At 37.1% G+C, this 17,585-nt stretch overlaps 1 non-coding gene across 1 annotated transcript; it reads left to right on the top strand.

Annotated features, from left to right (window-relative positions):
- The first annotated feature begins 6,112 nt into the window (after positions 1–6,112).
- On the top strand, positions 6,113–6,245 carry LOC126005102 (small nucleolar RNA SNORA51). Its single transcript, XR_007494279.1, has one exon. It is a non-coding gene; the product is annotated as a small nucleolar RNA SNORA51 (small nucleolar RNA).
- The last annotated feature ends 11,340 nt before the right edge of the window (positions 6,246–17,585 follow it).

The following is a 17,585-nucleotide window of genomic DNA, read 5'->3' as shown; positions in this document are numbered from 1 at the left end:
CCCATATGGTCCCCCAAGCCAGGAGCAACTTCTGAGCACATAGCCAGGAGTAACCCCTGAGCGTTACCAGGTGTGGCCCAAAAATAAATAAATAAATATATAAATATATATATACATATATATATATACATATATATATATATATATATATATATATATATATATATATATATATATATATATATAGTTAAGGCCATCTACCACAAGCCAGAGGAAAATATTGTCCTTAATGGAGAAAAACTGAAAGCCTTTCCTCTAAATTCTGGCACAAGACAAGGCTGTCCTATCTCACCACTCCTATTCAATATAGCACTGGAAGTACTTGCTATAGCGATTAGGCAATAAAAAGATATCAAGGGAATCCAGATAGGAAAGGAAGAAGTCAAGCTCTCACCGTTTGCAGATAACATGATACTCTACCTAGAAAACCCTAAAGTCTCTAAAAAAAAAAGCTTCTAGAAACAATAGACTCATATAGCAAGGTGGCAGGCAGAATTTGGAGGAATTACTTTCCCCAACTTTAAACTGTACTACAAAGCAACAGTTGTCAAAACAGCATAGTATTGGAATAAAGACAGGCCCTCAGATCAGTGGAATAGGCTTGAATACTCAGAGAATGTTCCTCAGACATACAATCACCTAATTTTTGATAAAGGAGCAAGAAATCCTAAATGAAGCATAGAAAGCCTCTTTAACAAGTGTTGTTGGCACAACTGGCTAGCCACTTGCAAAAAATTGAACTTAGACCCCCAGCTAACATCATGTATTAAAGGTTAAATCCAAATGGATGAAAGACATCTATATCAGACCCGAAACTATAAGATATATAGAACAACACATAGGTAAAACACTCCAGGACATTGAGACTAAAGGCATCTTCAAAGAGGAAACAGCACTCTCCAAGCAAGTGAAAGCAGAGATTAACAGATGGGAATATATTAAGCTGAGAAGCTTCTGCACCTCAAAAGAAATAGGGCCCAGGATACAAGAGCGTCCCACTGAGTGGGAGAAACTATTCACCCAATACTCATCAGACAAGGGGCTAATCTCCAAAAAATACAATGCACTGACAGAAATTTACAAGAAAAAAGCATCTAATCCCATCAAAAATTGGGGAGAAGAAATGAACAGACACTTTGACAAAGAATAAATACAAATGGCCAAAAGATACATGAAAAAATGCTCCACATCACTAATCATCAGGGAGATGCAAATCAAAACAACTATGAGGTACCACCTCACACTCCAGAGATTGGCACACATCACAAAGAATGAGAACAAGCAGTGTTGGCAGGGATGTGGAGAGAAAGGAACTCTTATCCACTGCTGGTGGGAATGCCGTCTAGTTCAACCTTTATTGAAAGCAATATGGAGATTCCTCCCAAAACTGGAAATCGAGCTCCCATACGACCCAGCTATACCACTCCTAGGAATATACCCTAGGAACATAAAAATACTATGCAAAAACCCCTTCCTTACACCTATATTCATTGCAGCACTATTTACCATAGCAAGAGTCTGGAAACAGCCAAGATACCCATCAACAGACGAATGGCTAAAGAAACAGTGGTACATATACACAATGGAATATTATGCAGCTGTCATAATAGATGAAGTCGTGAAATTTTCCTGTACATGGATGTGCATGGAATCTATTATGCTGAGTGAAATAAGTCAGAGAGAGAGAGAGAAAAAGATGCAGAATGGTCTCACTCATCTATAGGTTTTAAGAAAAATGAAAGACATTCTTGCAATAATAACTTTCAGACACAAAAGAGAAAAGAGCTGGAAGTAACAGCTCACCTCAGGAAGCTCACCACAAACAGGGATGAGTTTAGTTAGAGAAATAACTACGTTTTGAACTATCCTAATAATGAGAATGTATGAGGGAAATAGAAAGCCTGTCTAGAGTACAGGTGGGGGTTGGGTGGGGAGGGGGGAGATTTGGGACATTGGTGATGGGAATGTTGCACAGGTGATGGGTGGTGTTCTTTACATGACTGAAACCCAAACACAATCATGTATGTAATAAAGTTGTTAAAATAAAAAAAGAAATGTAAGTTCATCATCAACAGAAAATATAAATAAAATTTGCTAAATCATTTGATAAAATGCTAATGAACTACACAGTATACACTTCAATAGTGAAAAACATGACACAAGAATACAAAATTTCATGAAGCCAGAGTGATAGCAAAGCAGGTAGGGTCATGCCTTCTATGTGCCTGACAAGAGGTTTCATATCTGACATCCTGTATGATCTTTAAAGCCTTTCAGTAGTGATACCTTGAGTGCTGAGCAGGAGTAACCACTGAGCACCAAGGATGGATAGATTAATGGATGGATGGATGGATGGATGGATGGATGGATGGATGGATGGATGGATGGATGGATGGGTAGATGTATGGATAGGTAGATGGATAGATAAATAGACAAACTGACATAATGAACAAATATATGAAAATGTAGAGGAAAACCATAAGAAGAACAAAGAAAGAATAAATGCCAAATCTGGGGTGAGGATGTAAACTGCCTTTAGAAGAAAAAAGTAATATTCATCATAACTTTTTTGTGTTACTCTGTCTACAGGAAACTTTAAAGCAGGGGTCTCAAACTCAATTTACCTGGGGGCCGCAAGAGGCAAAGTCGGGTTGATCCTTGTGTGCAAAGTCAGTAGTAAGCCTTGAAGATTGGGAGTGTGACCCAAAGAGCTAAAACAAAACAAAACAAAATATTCCTCTAGGGCAGAGCTGCAAAATGTTGTATGGAGGGCTGCAAACGGCCTGCGGGCAGAGAGTTTGCTTTAAAGGAACTGGCAAAGTTATATGTCTTTACAAGGTCCAGTCAAAAATTGTTCATTTATCACCTTAAAACATATATGTTATTTATGTTCACATTACCCTTTTTAAAAACTGCTGTGCTCACATTTTATAATAAAATTAAAAGTTTCCAAAATAAAAAAAAATTATCAGACTTAAACACCAAATCCAAAGCAAATGACAATAAAATCAAAAGCCAATCTACAACAAGCTAGACACAGAGGGGACCACATATACTAGCACCCTGGGGGTCAAAGGACGAGTTATGGGATGCATGCTTGGAACAGGGTTGGAGGGAGGACAACACTGTGGTGGGAATGCCCCTGATTCAATGTCACTATGTACCTAAAATATCACTGTGAAAAATTTGTAATCCACTTTGGTCAAAATAAATATTATTTAATTAAAAAAAGAATATTTGTGAACTTTCTGCTTCTAATTATACAAATTTATTCTTGCTATTGCCTAAACTTTGCTCATCAGTCACTCAGTAAAATAACCTCACATCTCCAGCTTTCTACCCTAAAACTTTGATGTCTCCCATTCGTATTGTCTTGCTAGGAAAAACTCAGAAACATGTGCCTAATTTACCATTCCATTTTTAATGGAAAAGACAAAGCAACTGGAGCTAAAGAAGGGTAGATATACACTTCCCTATCATATAGTACAAGTCTCCAAGTTCAGGCTGACAGAAGTGATCAGAGAAACTTCCATGTTTCTGCTTCATTATCTGAGCTCTAGTTTCTAGCTTATTATTACAAGATAGTGACTTGAGTTATAAACATTCTTTGAATCTTAACAAGAAAATAAAAGAAAGAAAAGCCCACACCTTGGGGCCAAAGAAATAGTACAGGAATACAAGCATATACCTTGGATGTGAAACCCTGGTTTGATCTCAGCACTGAGTATAGTCTGAGAAAAACAGGAGTATACCTGAACACAGAGGTCGAAACAAGCCCTGAGCACAGCCAACTCTCTCTTTCTCCCCAAAAGAAAGAAAAACCCACCCCTCCTTGCTGAGACAAAATCTTTCAGTCAACCTTGCCATAGAAGTGCTACACATTTCTGATGAAATCTCACAGAGCCTCAAAAAAGAAGGCATGTAGCAGTTTAGATGGGAGCACTAACCACCCATAACCAAAAAGTAAAGATTTACTTGCTAAGGAAGAGGCGATGGAAATGCTAAGAAGTATGAACTCGCGGTCTTCGCCTTATCCTTCCATGAAAAAGAAACCAATGTTTCCAGGGAAATAATGGTTTTTGTTTTCTGTTTCTACTTTTAGATTTTCATAATTAAGTAAAAGTACTTGCTTTACAACCTTAAAAAAAAACTCATTTACAGAACCATTTCAGTTATTTTCAATTACAGGTATCAAAGTCATAAAATATACATAGTTGATTTTTTTTTATTTAGTCACCGTGAATTACAAAGTTATTCAAATTTGGGTTTCAGGTACATAATGTTCCAGCACCAACCCTAGAGATTGTTTATAAATCTGCACACCCTGATATGATTTTTCACTCTTGGATAAGCACAAATTAATGCAATCTGTATGGTTCTTGCTCTTCCTTTTCCAAATGGAAACTGAGAAGTAGAATATTTAAAGACCCAGCAGTTACTCTCTCTCTCTCCTGGCTGCAGGAGAAAAGATAGTAAACAGGACATCTTGAAATCCTCAAGTGGTGCTGCTAATGATGGCGAAACAAAAGACCTGACAGTTTTAAAGAAATTCATGAGTATTCATTTTAAATTATGTCAAAGATACGGGCCAATATTGCTTTCCTCAGTGGTGAGTCATTTCTATTCCAGTTTCAGAAATTTCCACTTGCTCCTTTTGATCCCCACAAATGATAGCTATAATGAAAAGCTACTTGAAAAGCCCATCAATCCTCCTTTTTCATAAATGAAGTTTAGGATAGAACCACAAGGGAAAAGATGTTTATCCCCAGGGAGTCTTTTGCATCAGTGTCAAGTTCCAGAAAATACAATTTTGCATTCAGACAAATGAAATGCTTTTACTACTCACCTTCAAACCTTCTTCACTGATTTGTTCCTGAATTCAAAACACATAAAATGAAAATTCAACATATGCCCTATTATTAATATTGCTTCAGACTTTAGAGTTAAGTTTCTTAGAATGATATACACTGTAATAAAAAATGGAAGCAAGTTAAAATTCCAGCAATTTTGAGTCACTGTGACTATATATTTTATTTAATTTTTTAAAATTTGAATTACCACGATTTACAATAACTAATAGGTTATCATTAAAACATATAGATAGGGTTTTCTACATACAAAGTTCCAATACTACATCCTTCTTTCCTCAACATTGTCTCCAGGAGTCCATTCTGACTTGCCTCTTGCCCTTAGTAAACTCAGTAAACTGGTCTTTTAGACTAGTTTTCATGTTCTGTTACCTTGACTATTTGTTTTTGCATTATGAGATTTTTTGGGGGGGTCACACCCGGTGGTGCTCAGGGGTTACTCCTGGCTGTCTGCTCAGAAATAGCTCCTGGCAGGCATGGGGGACCATATGGGACATCGGGATTCGAACCAGCCACCTTTGGTCCTGGATCGGCTGCTTGCAAGGCAAACGCCGCTGTACTATCGCTCCGGGCCCCGCATTATGAGATTTTTAAACTGAAATTTTTACCTTTAAAAGACAGAGAGGATTAGTGTTCTTCAAAGAAAAACCATGTAAAATGCTATGATATTATATATCATATTTTCTAAATTCAACTTAATCTCATCCCAAGGCCTTCCAAATGCAAGAATTTGCTGTTTTAACTGCTAATTTCATCCTAAATTCATGATAGCATAATCCTTTCAAATTAAATCTAACTCAGACCCCCTAATTCTTAATATTACAGTAAATAATTGGCTTTTATTACAACTGTAATGAAAAAAATCAGGTCAAATTGCTGGAGGCAAGTCTCCTAATTTTTCAAGACTTTTAGTTATAACTCCAATTATCTATTAGAATGTTTTGAGTACCGATGAGATGTCTGACACTGTTCTCAGCCTGAAGTTATATTCATCTTATATTCTTTTGGGGGAAATAAATGAGTAAAAAAAAATACTTAAAAGAAATTCAAGAAGTAGAAAGCCTGTCTAGAGTATAGGCCTGTGTGGGGTGGGGAGGAAGGACACTTGGGATATTGGTCATGGGAATCTTGCACTGGTGAAGGATTATATATATCTATATATATCTATATATATATCTATCTATATATATAGATATATATATATATATTAAAAGAATCAAAAAAGAAATGAAAAGAAAATATAAGGCCTCCCAATTTTTACCACAGGCTGTGTTCTTTACATTGACTGTATAGAAAGAGGAGGTACAGTAAATGCACCCCATATACACCTCAACTCAGGCCCTTTGCCTGGTCTGTATTGTGAATTGGGGAACAAAAAAAAAAGAAATTCAAGAAAAAATATAGATATATATTTTGTTATGCTAAAATATATCTTTTGTTAAGTGATTTGAGTTAATGGGTCACTGTTTTAGATCAGGTAGAAAGAACACATGTTCTCTTAATCACAAAGCAGAGAAATTTAGTAAGCTATAATATTTATCAAATTAAACCAGAATGTATAGATATATGTATCAATATTAAAATGTAACACTATGACCTAATTAGGTAATCAAATGGCTATATAGTGTTTTTTAAATACATAGACATGTTTTAATTCTAGTATTTAGTATTACATAGGGGATACTCAGAAGTTCTCTGGGATTATTTCTAGCTCTGTATGCAGGGCTGGCTACTGGCAGTGCTCAGGAGTATGAACCAGAGGTGGCTGCATAAAAGGAAAACACAATATTTCTCTTCAGGTTGCAAATTCTAGAGTTTTAAAAGGAACTTTGCATATTTAACTTCCTCAAACTGTGCAGATAGTTCAAAGTCCTTTTCAAGGATAAACATGTTCAAGAAACATTTCTGCTATTCCTAAAATGAACAAATTAGTTCAAGCAGGCAACAAATTTCACTCAACAAGAATATACATATGCACTAGAAAAAGTTTCCCTGTATTTGTCATCAACACAAGTCCATCTTAAAAATAAATGTAAAAGTGGCCGGGCGGTGGCGCTGGAGGTAAGGTGCCTGCCTTGCCTGCGCTAGCCTAGGACGGACCGCGGTTCGATCCCCCGGCATCCCATATGGTCCCCCAAGAAGCCAGGAGCAACTTCTGAGCGCATAGCCAGGAGTAACCCCTGAGCATCACAGGGTGTGGCCCAAAAACCAAAAAAAAAAAAAAAGAAAGAAAAAGAAATGTAAAAGCAGCATTTTAAAGTTTCATTGGATGATAGGCAAAGATCCAGCTTAGAGTTTTTAAGGCTCTGGTGGAGTTATTTTTATATATATATATAATTTTTATTGTGACCAATGTGTTTCCTTTAAAAAAAAAAGAGTAAATAAAAGACGTAATTAAAGGAATAAAGAGGGGCCGAAGAGATAGCATGGAGGCAAGGTGTCTTCCTTCCTGCCAAAGGATGGTGGCTCAAATCCTGGCATCCCACATGGTCCCCTGTGCCCACCAGGAGCGACCTCTGAGCCTAGAGCCAGGAGCACCCTCCAAGCACCGCCAGGTGTGACCCAAAAGAAGCAAAAACAAATCAAAACAAAAAACTAAAACTTAAACAAAACAAATAAAAAAACAAAACAAACAAGAAAAAAAAAAAAAGAAAAAGGGAGTAAGTGATACAGGAGATAACATTTGGGGAAAAACAGGATAAGAGGTAGTGTTATATAGGCTTTTTACTTATGATGGAAGTATAGGCTTCCCCATTGTCTTTTGAGATTTCCTTGTGGGGTGGGCTCCAGGCAGGGAGGTCGTGGGTAGAGTTCTTGCAGTGGGGGTCCTTTTGGAGCTAGGTCAGGTATCAAGCACAGTCCACATTAGGGAGTTGTGATTAGGAGGGCCACACTGCATGAGTCAGTGGGGTGTTGGATGTATTTTCTTGCCAGGAATGAGGTGTGAGTTTGAGTGAGTGTCTTTTCACTTGGGTACTGGGTACTGGTTTGTTGGGGTAGTTACAAGACTTTCACAGTTATACTTAAGGTACATAGTGACAGTGAATTAGAGCCATTCCCACCACCAGTGTTGTCCTCCCTCTCTGGTGAAATTTTATGAGAAAATATAGGCAAATTGTTGGTCACCATTACAGTTACCCTGGCATCAGTATTAATATAGTAGATCAACTGTCAGAAAAGAAGATGAATATACTAGAATCCCTGCTTTATTGTAAGGAACAAGAAGATGGGCTATAACAAAGATGAGATGTTATTGATTCAACCAAAGATGTGGTTAGTGTATGTTGTGCAGAAGATATGAATGTGCATGAGTTTGTCAAACCATTAATAGGAATTTCTATGAGGAGAACAGAAAGAAAGCCTGCTACGGTTTTATATTCTTAGTGCAGATAGCTTCTTCGAATACTCCCAAGGGATTGTAACCAAAAGGCCCCTTGGGAAATATCATCTCTGAGCAGATAATTGGTGAAATTCTATAGAGGTATTTTTGAGATTCATGTTATGGTACTGACATTATATTTCCTTCACATTTATTTGGTCTAAAATTAATTCTCCCTTTTGATGTGTGTATTTACAGGCCAAAACTAGCCTTGATTAAAATTTTCTTTGCCTGGAAAATTGAAACACCGAAGACAGAGACAATTTTCTTCTCTCTCAGCTCTGAATTTACATCAAAAAGGCTTGGCCAGGATGTAGCATCAGGCTGTCAAAACTCTTTACCAGGTATACAATTTGCATTTCTTTAGCCTGGCTCTTTCATCTACTCCTATTACACAAAAAGAGTCTCCCTGTAGAAATGGGAAACCTGTCAAGAAAACTTAGCTTTTTGCTACCCCCAAAAAACTTTACATCAGAAACTAGCTGGGAAGAAACTGCTTTGAGATATTAAAACTAACATTCTCCCTTTTAACTCAGAACTCTTACTCAATATAGTCCCTTTTACCAGAGCTGTGTATCCCCTTAGCCAGGTGAATTATTACGTATATCAAATAGGGCTACTGTTAATGTTTCTGTGTACCAGAAAGTATCTATTTATTGTCAATCTAAATATTCTTCTCATACCTGTGACTGGCAGGTATAAATATCTCGTATATACTTGCCTCACACATTAAAGTTTAGAACACTTTTTCTCCCATACATTCATTGTGTGGTCTCATTTTCTTCATATTTCACTGCCCGTGCATCCACTCTCCTCGAAAGAACTCAAAGAAGTTCTCTAACTTAACCAGATCCCAAGAGCTAGTCAGCAGCATTAGTTCCTTCCACAAAGCCAGGGTATTCCCTTTCTAAAGCAATCCCCAGGCTGTTAAGAAGCAAAGGGTGGGTAGACAATTCTCAAATTCAAAATTGCCTTTTGTCTTTCATATTCTCTCACATTCATTTTCACTCCCAAGTTTTTTTTAATTCAACTTGAAATTCAGAGACCTTTCTTAACTTAATTTTTGTTGTTGAGAAAATATAGATTAAAATGATTTGGGGGCCTAAGCAATAGAACAGTAGACAGAGTACTTGCCTTGCATGCTGCTGAACTGGGTTCAATCCCTGGCATTCCATGTAGTCCCCTGAGCACTGACATAAGAAATTCCTGAGTATAGAGCCAAGAGCAATCCCTGAGCATCACTGGGAGTGTCCCAAAATCAAAATAAATGATGCTAATTTTTATGCTTTGGGAATACAAGTTTATTTTACCTCCCAACACCCAAGTGCCAAAGACCGTCACCACTGTTGTTATGTCACTCCTAGTGATACACTATTTTGCTGTCATTTCTTTATGTCACCTCTTCCTTCCTGCCTTTCATTGATAATATGTGTTTTTATTATCTACTATTTATTACTTTTCTTCATCTCTATGTATAAATGTAAGTGAGGTCACCCAGCATTTACCCATCTTCCTCTGAAGTATTTTGCTTTACCTAATATCCTTTAATCCCATCAAAATTGTTGAAAAAGAAATTTAACTTTTCTCATAGCTAAGGAATATTTTATTTTTTTGTGTGTGTGTATATACTGAAATAAATAATACTGTAATAAATAATAATACTGCAATAAACATAGGTACGCATATATACCTTTGTAAATTAATAATTTTGTTTTCTTGGAATAGCTATCAATGAGTGGATTAGCTGGATCATATGATAATTCTATTTTTAGTTTATTGAGAAGTCTCCATAATGTTTTCATATAAGCTGAATGAGGCAACAGTACCACCAACAGTAGTAGAAAAAATGCTTCTTTTCACCATACCCCCAACAACATTGTTGTCTTCTTTATTTACTTAAGGAGGGGACAGGGTTGTGGGGTATACCCTGCATTGCTCTGTGCTCTGGAATTAGTCTTAACAGTGCTGAGGATAGAACCAGGTAGTGCAAGGCCAGTGTCTGACACCCTGTAATTTCTCCAGACCTAGGTCATTTTTTGTGTAAAGTGATATCTCACTGTCATTTTAATTTGTACTTCCTAGCTAATCAGTGATGATGAACACGTTCTCAAATGCATATTGGCCATCTGTGTGTTTCTTTTGAGAAAGTATCTATTGAATTCTCTTCATTTCTTGATGGGGTTGTTTGTCTTTTGATGCTTAGCTTTGTTAATGTTTTATATATATTTAACTTTAGGTTTTTGTCAAATGTGTAATTCTTATAAATACTTGGTCCCATTAAATAGGTCATCCCCATTTTAGTAATTTCTTTCCAAGTGCAGAAACCTCTTGGTTTTAAAAAGTCCTATTTGCTTATTTTTTATTTTGTTTTCTTTTTTAATTAAGTTGAAATTTTCAAGGCAACCTCTATGTCAGTATTATGGGCAGTTCTGCTTATGTTTTCCTCAATGGTATTTTATGCATTCAGGTCTAAGATCAAGATAAACATTTCTCATTTTGTGCCATGTTCTGGAGTTCCAAAAGTATATTCTCTGCAAAACTTTATGAAAATCCTCAATGACCTCAAATATATTTGCTTCTGATAAAACTACAAACACTGATATTGTGAAGGTTTTTTTCTTTTCATTTTGACACAATTCAAATGGATATTGGAATTTGGCAGTAACTCCTAAATCAGGTGACCAAAAGAAAGTTCTGGAAGTCTTTTATATCCAGTCTAGGGATTCCATGTCTCAGGGCACCTATGTAAGATCAGTTTGCAGAGTGATGTATGTCAAGAATGAAGAACTATCCTTTAAATTAGAACTTTGTCCAAACACAAAATAAAGGCAAAAACATCTTAAGAAATAAGAAGGCCATAATTTCTAATACATTATCTTGTTCATGTTACTTCTCATCTCTGTCAACCATCTACACTAAAAATAGAGCAGAAGGAAATTATACAACTCATGGTTTCTTTACCTTTCAGTCCTTCCTTATTTATTAAAAAGAAAAGCTAAAGACATAGTGTAAGAGGTGCTTATTACAGCAAATAGAATGAAAACATTTGAGTTTATTGTCTGCTGTATTTCTATTCTGATTCGAATAAAATTATATGCATGTATGAACTTGAGATACAAATAGTGGCTTTGTTGATTTTTCTCATGAGTTAAGTGCTTTTATATTAGCATTTAAAACAGGTTTTATATAATATAAAGATGAAAAACAAAATTTATGTGAATAATTTTATTTCTTTTAGAATGAAATTAAGTAACAAAAATAATTTAAACCATTACACAAAAAGAAGAAAAGGTCTCTATAATTTAGAACCGATTATAAATGCACATTTTTCCCAATTTTTAAACAACAGGCCCTACATTTTCATTTTGCTCTCAGTCCTGCCAATTATGTAGCTGGCTCTGATTTGAAAAATTATGAGTTAATTTTTGTAAAAGCACTTAGAATAATTCAAGATGTTAATGAATATGCTAATAAATCACTGAATAATAAGGCAAACATTTGTAAAATCACTTAGAATAATATATTATATTATAATGTATAATATAGCTTTTTGCAAGTTTTTGTCTTTGCTATCTTATCACTAATAGAAAATACATTCATCTTTTCAAAAAAATTTCTTTTGAGACAGGCAAAAATCTTCCATATACTGCTTACAAAGATTCTCTACAATGGCTAGAGAGATGGAGTAGAGGTTAAGACACTTTTCATGCAGCCATGTGGGGTTGATCCCTGGAAGGACATATGTTCCCCATTCCTGCCAAGAGTGATCTCTATAAAGAGCCTGGAGTAAGCCCTAAGCACAGCCTGGTAGGGCCCATTCCCACACCCAATAAAAAAATAAAAGTAAAAGAAAATCACTATGACTCTTTCATAGAACTCACGCCTACCTTTGTGTACACTAAGTGCTGCTTTCACAAATAACAGAATAGTTGTTGGTACAGTTATTTTTCTAACTGTGCTCACCACTCCTTGTGGTAAGCTTCCTGTTATGGGGTCCTTCCAGTCCTCATCACTATTGTCTCTGGTTATTATTACCAAACTGTCTTTTATTTTTCTTAAATGAGTGAGACTATTCTGTGTCTATCTCTCTTCAACTGACTCCATTAGCTCAGCACAATAGTTTCCATGTCCACCCATATATAAGCAAATTTCATACTTAATTTTTCCTAACAGCTGTGTAGTATTCTGTTATGTAGATGTAACACAGTTTCTTTAGCCATGCATCTATTGTTGGGCATCTGGGTTGTTCTGAAATTCTGACTATTGTAAATAGCGCTGCAATGAACATAGGAGTACTGAGGGCATTCTTGTATTGTGTTTTGGTGTTCCTAGGATATTTCCCTAAGAGTGGTTTGGCTGGATCATATAGGATTTTAATTTCCAGTTTTCTTGGGATCTTCATATTGTTTTCCATAATGGCTGGACTAGATGGCATTTCACTAACAGTGAATGAGTGTTCCTTTCTCCCCACATTCGTGCCAGCACTGGTTGTGGAGGAAGGAAAGTTACACTGATGAAAAGTGGTGTACATTTGATGACTGAAACCCAACTATTAACATTGTTGTAACCACAGTGCTTAAATAAAGAAATTGTTAATTAAAATAAAACAGCCACCAACATGTCTGGAAGATCAGAAGACTGGCGGCAAGTCCAAGATAAAATATGTCCTTCGAAATCTGTATCCCGGTTTGCAGAGTCGTCTTGTCATCTTGTATCTTCACCAAAGGACCAGTGGTCCTTTGTATAAGGACATTGATCCCTTTCATGGGGCTCCATTCCCGACACCTAATCACCTACCAAAGTTCCCACTGCCTAAGAATGTCAAAATAGCAGAGGGTGAATTTCAAAAAATGATCTGGGGGATGGGAAGATAAATATTCATGACTCATTTCTTTCTTCCAGAACTGCTGTGGGCAGGTGCCACCATATCCTTTCTGCTTAGTTTCATTTTTTGGTGATTATTATTGAGATCTGGGAACATCCAAATAACATTCCATATACATTAATGGTAATAACTGTTTTTACTCTCCACCATTTCAACAAGGTTTCATCAGACCCTTCTCTCAGATACAGCAGGGCACTTGAACTTGCTTAATGACACCATACATGCGAATTATCCTTCATAGTATTGCCCACCACCATATACTCAGTGTCTAATTAGGCAAAGCAAAATGCATCTTTATTTTTTAACCCCTCTAGAGAGTCCTCATTCATACAAGAGGATGCTAGGTATTTACTATTGTGAGTTGGGCCCCAGATCCCACCTTCTATTGGATCAAGTGGGGATCCTGAGGCAGCCTGAATAAAAGGCACTTCTCCCCAGACCCCCCATTCACTCAGGCAGCTGGGGAAAGGAAGGGTCAAGTCTTCTTGACTGATCCTGGCTGGTCAAGTCTTCTGAGCACCTGCACAGCCTTGCATCTCCCCCTACCAGCCCCAGCAGCAAGTCAAACTGAGTCCAAAGTCCACTTATTCTGTCCAGAGAGGGATCAGATCACTGCTGTCACCAGCTTCCTCTAGGAGTGGAGGACTCAAGGGGAGCATAGAATTGTTCTTTGCAGGGAAGGAAAGTCAGTCCAAATCTTAGCACTGTTTAGTGTTCCTGGTTTGACTCCTTTCCTCACAGAAAAATTTCAGGAAGAAGTGAAATAGTAAAACAAGATAATTTTCATTGAAGAAAATTTCCTTAGATGTGATTAAATAGGGGAATATGAGTTGCAAAGCAGACACAGGTTTCCAAGTGCAAGCCCTAAATGGCTTTCTGGAGGTTCTCTGCTCATAAAAAATTAATCTGGGTTTGGGGGCAAAGCAAAAGTACAGTGGGTAAGGCATTTGCCTTGCCAACTAGGGTTTGATTCTCAGCATCCATATGATCCTCAGAGCACTACCAAGAGTTAATTCCTGATTAATTCCTGAGCTCAGAGAAAGGAGTAACCCCTGACACTGCCTGGTGTGAACCCCCTCAAAAAAAAAAAAATCCAATCTGGGTGGTTTCAGAGGGAAAAGCTTGCGTTGTTTATTTCTTATAATCTCACCATGACCTTTAGATTCTTCTAAAGCTTTTCCTACCATGGACCAGGTGCCTGGCTAGGGAGCAGACAGAAAACAGACATTTCCTAGGTTTGGTTTGCTGTTTGTTTGGTTTTGTCAATAAGCTTCCAGTTAGATTCTGCTTTTAGGACATCCCAAAGGAAATTGCAAGAACATGGAAGAATGTTGGAGTCAGAAGGAAAATATAGAAAGGATGAGGGAAAGGGCAGAAAGGGCAAGAAAACAAAAACAAAAAAACAACAAAAAACAGAAACCTGAATTTCTGAAAGCTGGCACTGACGTGGAAAGCCAGAGGCAAGTGTCCTGTGATTGTGGATGTTTGTCATTGCACCCTCCCCCAATCTGCAAAAAATTATCTTTAAACAGCCAAAACAAATATGGCTTCCCTAATATACTGAAACCCTTGAGATATATATAAGGTTTAACCCTATTAGATGAAGCTAGTCAGACACATGATCAAAGATGTTCTCCTTAATGGTTCTTGAATTAAAAGAATAAAGACCAAATTGAAGGACAGTGGGGGCCCTCAGTCCATGGGACTGTTAGCCCTCTGATCCCATTCTTTGTTTTCTTTTTTTTTAAATCCTGTAAATCTGCTAAAACCCAAACATGAATAATTACCTTTGTTATTTAATGGTTTCTAACTTTAGCGCTCTATCCAAGCTTCAAATATGAATAATCTATCTGAATAAAGTATTGTCTATACTTTCAATCACAACTGAATACTTGAAAGACTTGTTCTCAGAGTAGTAGAAAGCAGAAAGTAAGAAATATGCAAAAGTCTAGTCATCACTGCTGATGGCCCACTTGGTCATAAAACAAAGATGAGCCATAAGCATAGCTGTTTATTCTGGTATGTGTGTGTGTTTGTGTGTGTGTGCGTGCATGCATGATATTCTGCTTCAGGTTTCCTGAAAATTCACGAACACATATGGTAAATAGTTTTGTAAGAATAATGAGCAAAAACAGGTCACTATGAAGCAGGAAGATAGTTTAAATGCATTTTAGAAGCTAACATTTGCATTTGACAAACACAGCAATTAAATCTTTAATAGGATGATAGGGGCCATCTTTCTCATCTTCTTTACTAGTCAGTTCTTTCTGGTTTTTGAAGATGGGACATTCCCTTGGACTTTTTTTTTTTTTTACATCAATTAGAATCTCTTAAGGATACAAATGTTATTTTTGTAGTTTTTTTTTTTTGACAAAAATACATGCTTATAGAAAATTAAAACAAGATAGAAACATATGAAGTCAATCATTACAGTTCACCCCCGTAATTCTCCCTAAACAACTGATACCATTAAAATTTGGACATCTCAGTCAAGATTTCTATTGTCACTCTATGGATAGAAGCATACCTAGTTAACATAGTCTACCAAACTAGAACATCTGGGCCAGTTTTATTAAAATATAGCAAAGGACATCTCAGTCAAGATTTCTATTGTCACTCTATGGATAGAAGCATACCTAGTTAACATAGTCTACCAAACTAGAACATCTGGGCCAGTTTTGTTAAAATATAGCAAAGGTTTGAAATGAACTTGCTTGTATTCCCAATAGACAGTTTCTGAAATACTTCTAATGAGTAAGCCCGAAGCCAAGTGTTTTAGGGGGAGGTCTCAAACTGCTTAGAAGGGGCCAGCTGCACTTCTAGCCGTATTAGACCCTACCACTAAGCACAATGGCTAGGTAGGTAATTTGGTGCTGCTCAGGCCAAGCAACTCAGGCTTAGATAACTCTTGAGGGTCATAGGGAGACCCCATTAATACCTAGAAGACTGAATCCTAAGGTATGTCAGGGATAGCTCCTTGAGATACCTCCCATGCAGTTTAATACACCTGATTCTTCTTCCAAAGGCTGCAGTAATTATACTGTCCTACAAATGCAAGATGGACTATCTGTATTTTGGAAATGCTTACTCAAAATTCATGTTACTACATTTTTTATTTGGGGCCCATACCCAGTGCCACTCAGAGGTCATTCCTGGTGGTTCTGGGGGACAATCTGGGTGCAAGGATCAAACCCAGATCAGCAAGTACCCTAACTTCTGTAATACTGCTCTGACCTCCATATAGTTAATTTAAAAATCAAAAATCTTTTTTAGTAGAAAATGAAGTAACAATTTTGGACCAAGAGGGAGCAGAATAAGGTTATGACAGAAAGCTCACTGAAGAGAGACACAGCTACCAGCACTTCAGTGTTCCTTATTTCCACGAGACTGCAGCCCTTCCTACAGAATACAGTACCTCCAGTTACCATCTCCACTTTCTGGTACTTGGGACCATAGTCATAGCAGTACGATGTTTGCCTTGCACATGCCTGACCCAGGAGGGACCTAGGTGTGATCCCTGGCATTCCATAGTCTCCCCATCCTGCCAGAAGCATTTCTGAGCACAGAGCCAGGAGTAATCTCAGCGTTGCCAGGTGTGGTCACCCCCTCCAAACTCCATATTCTTGTACTTATACTGGTAGCCTGTCATTAAATACAAAATTAAAAATATTCACTTTGAGGGCTGGAGCGTTGGTGCAGCAGTGGGGCGTCTGCCTTGCACGTGGCTGACTTAGGACAGACCACTGTTTGATCCCCTGTCATCCCAAGCCAGGAGAGACTTCTGAGCTCACACCCAGGAGTAACTCCTGAACATCACCAGGTTTGGCTCAAAATTCACCAAAAAAAAAAAATCGCTTTTTCTACCACCAACCAGGTGTACTTAACATGCAACTGGCAGAGAGTTCTTCATTCATAAAACATACTTTCTCAGGCTGTTTCACTTTCTACTTCATCATATCCCTTTCTCCTGCTTTCACCAGGCTCAGCCTCAATGTCACCACCTCTATGGAGTTCTCCACAATTCTCCCCAGGAAAAATTAATCACCTTTTCCTTAGTTACCTTAGTATTCATTTCATTCATGCCTGTATAGAATGTTTGCATTTCCATTAGGAAATCTCAGAAGACATACAAATTTTCTATTTCCTACAATACTTAGGGCAGAACTCTGAAGAGCATGTACTCAAAAACTAAATGAGAATAATAAACCATACTTTGAGTCCTTTTAATCCCAAATCATTGGTCACAGAATTAGTTTTAAAGGGTTTAAAATAAACCTGTTCTCAAAACAATTCCTCTAGAGCACAACCAAGTGGACAGGCTTGGAATTTCTTTGAAAAAAGGATTGTTCAATAAAATTGGCAAGAGATTTTATCTTTAGAATGCAAATTATGTAACTGAAACAATAACAAGAAGAATTTAAGACAAAGTAAATCATAGTAACAAGATGGTGGA

This window comes from Suncus etruscus, chromosome 3 (assembly GCF_024139225.1).
Source record: "Suncus etruscus isolate mSunEtr1 chromosome 3, mSunEtr1.pri.cur, whole genome shotgun sequence".
NCBI lineage: Eukaryota > Metazoa > Chordata > Mammalia > Eulipotyphla > Soricidae > Suncus > Suncus etruscus.
This window is presented reverse-complemented; position numbering and strand designations above follow the sequence as displayed.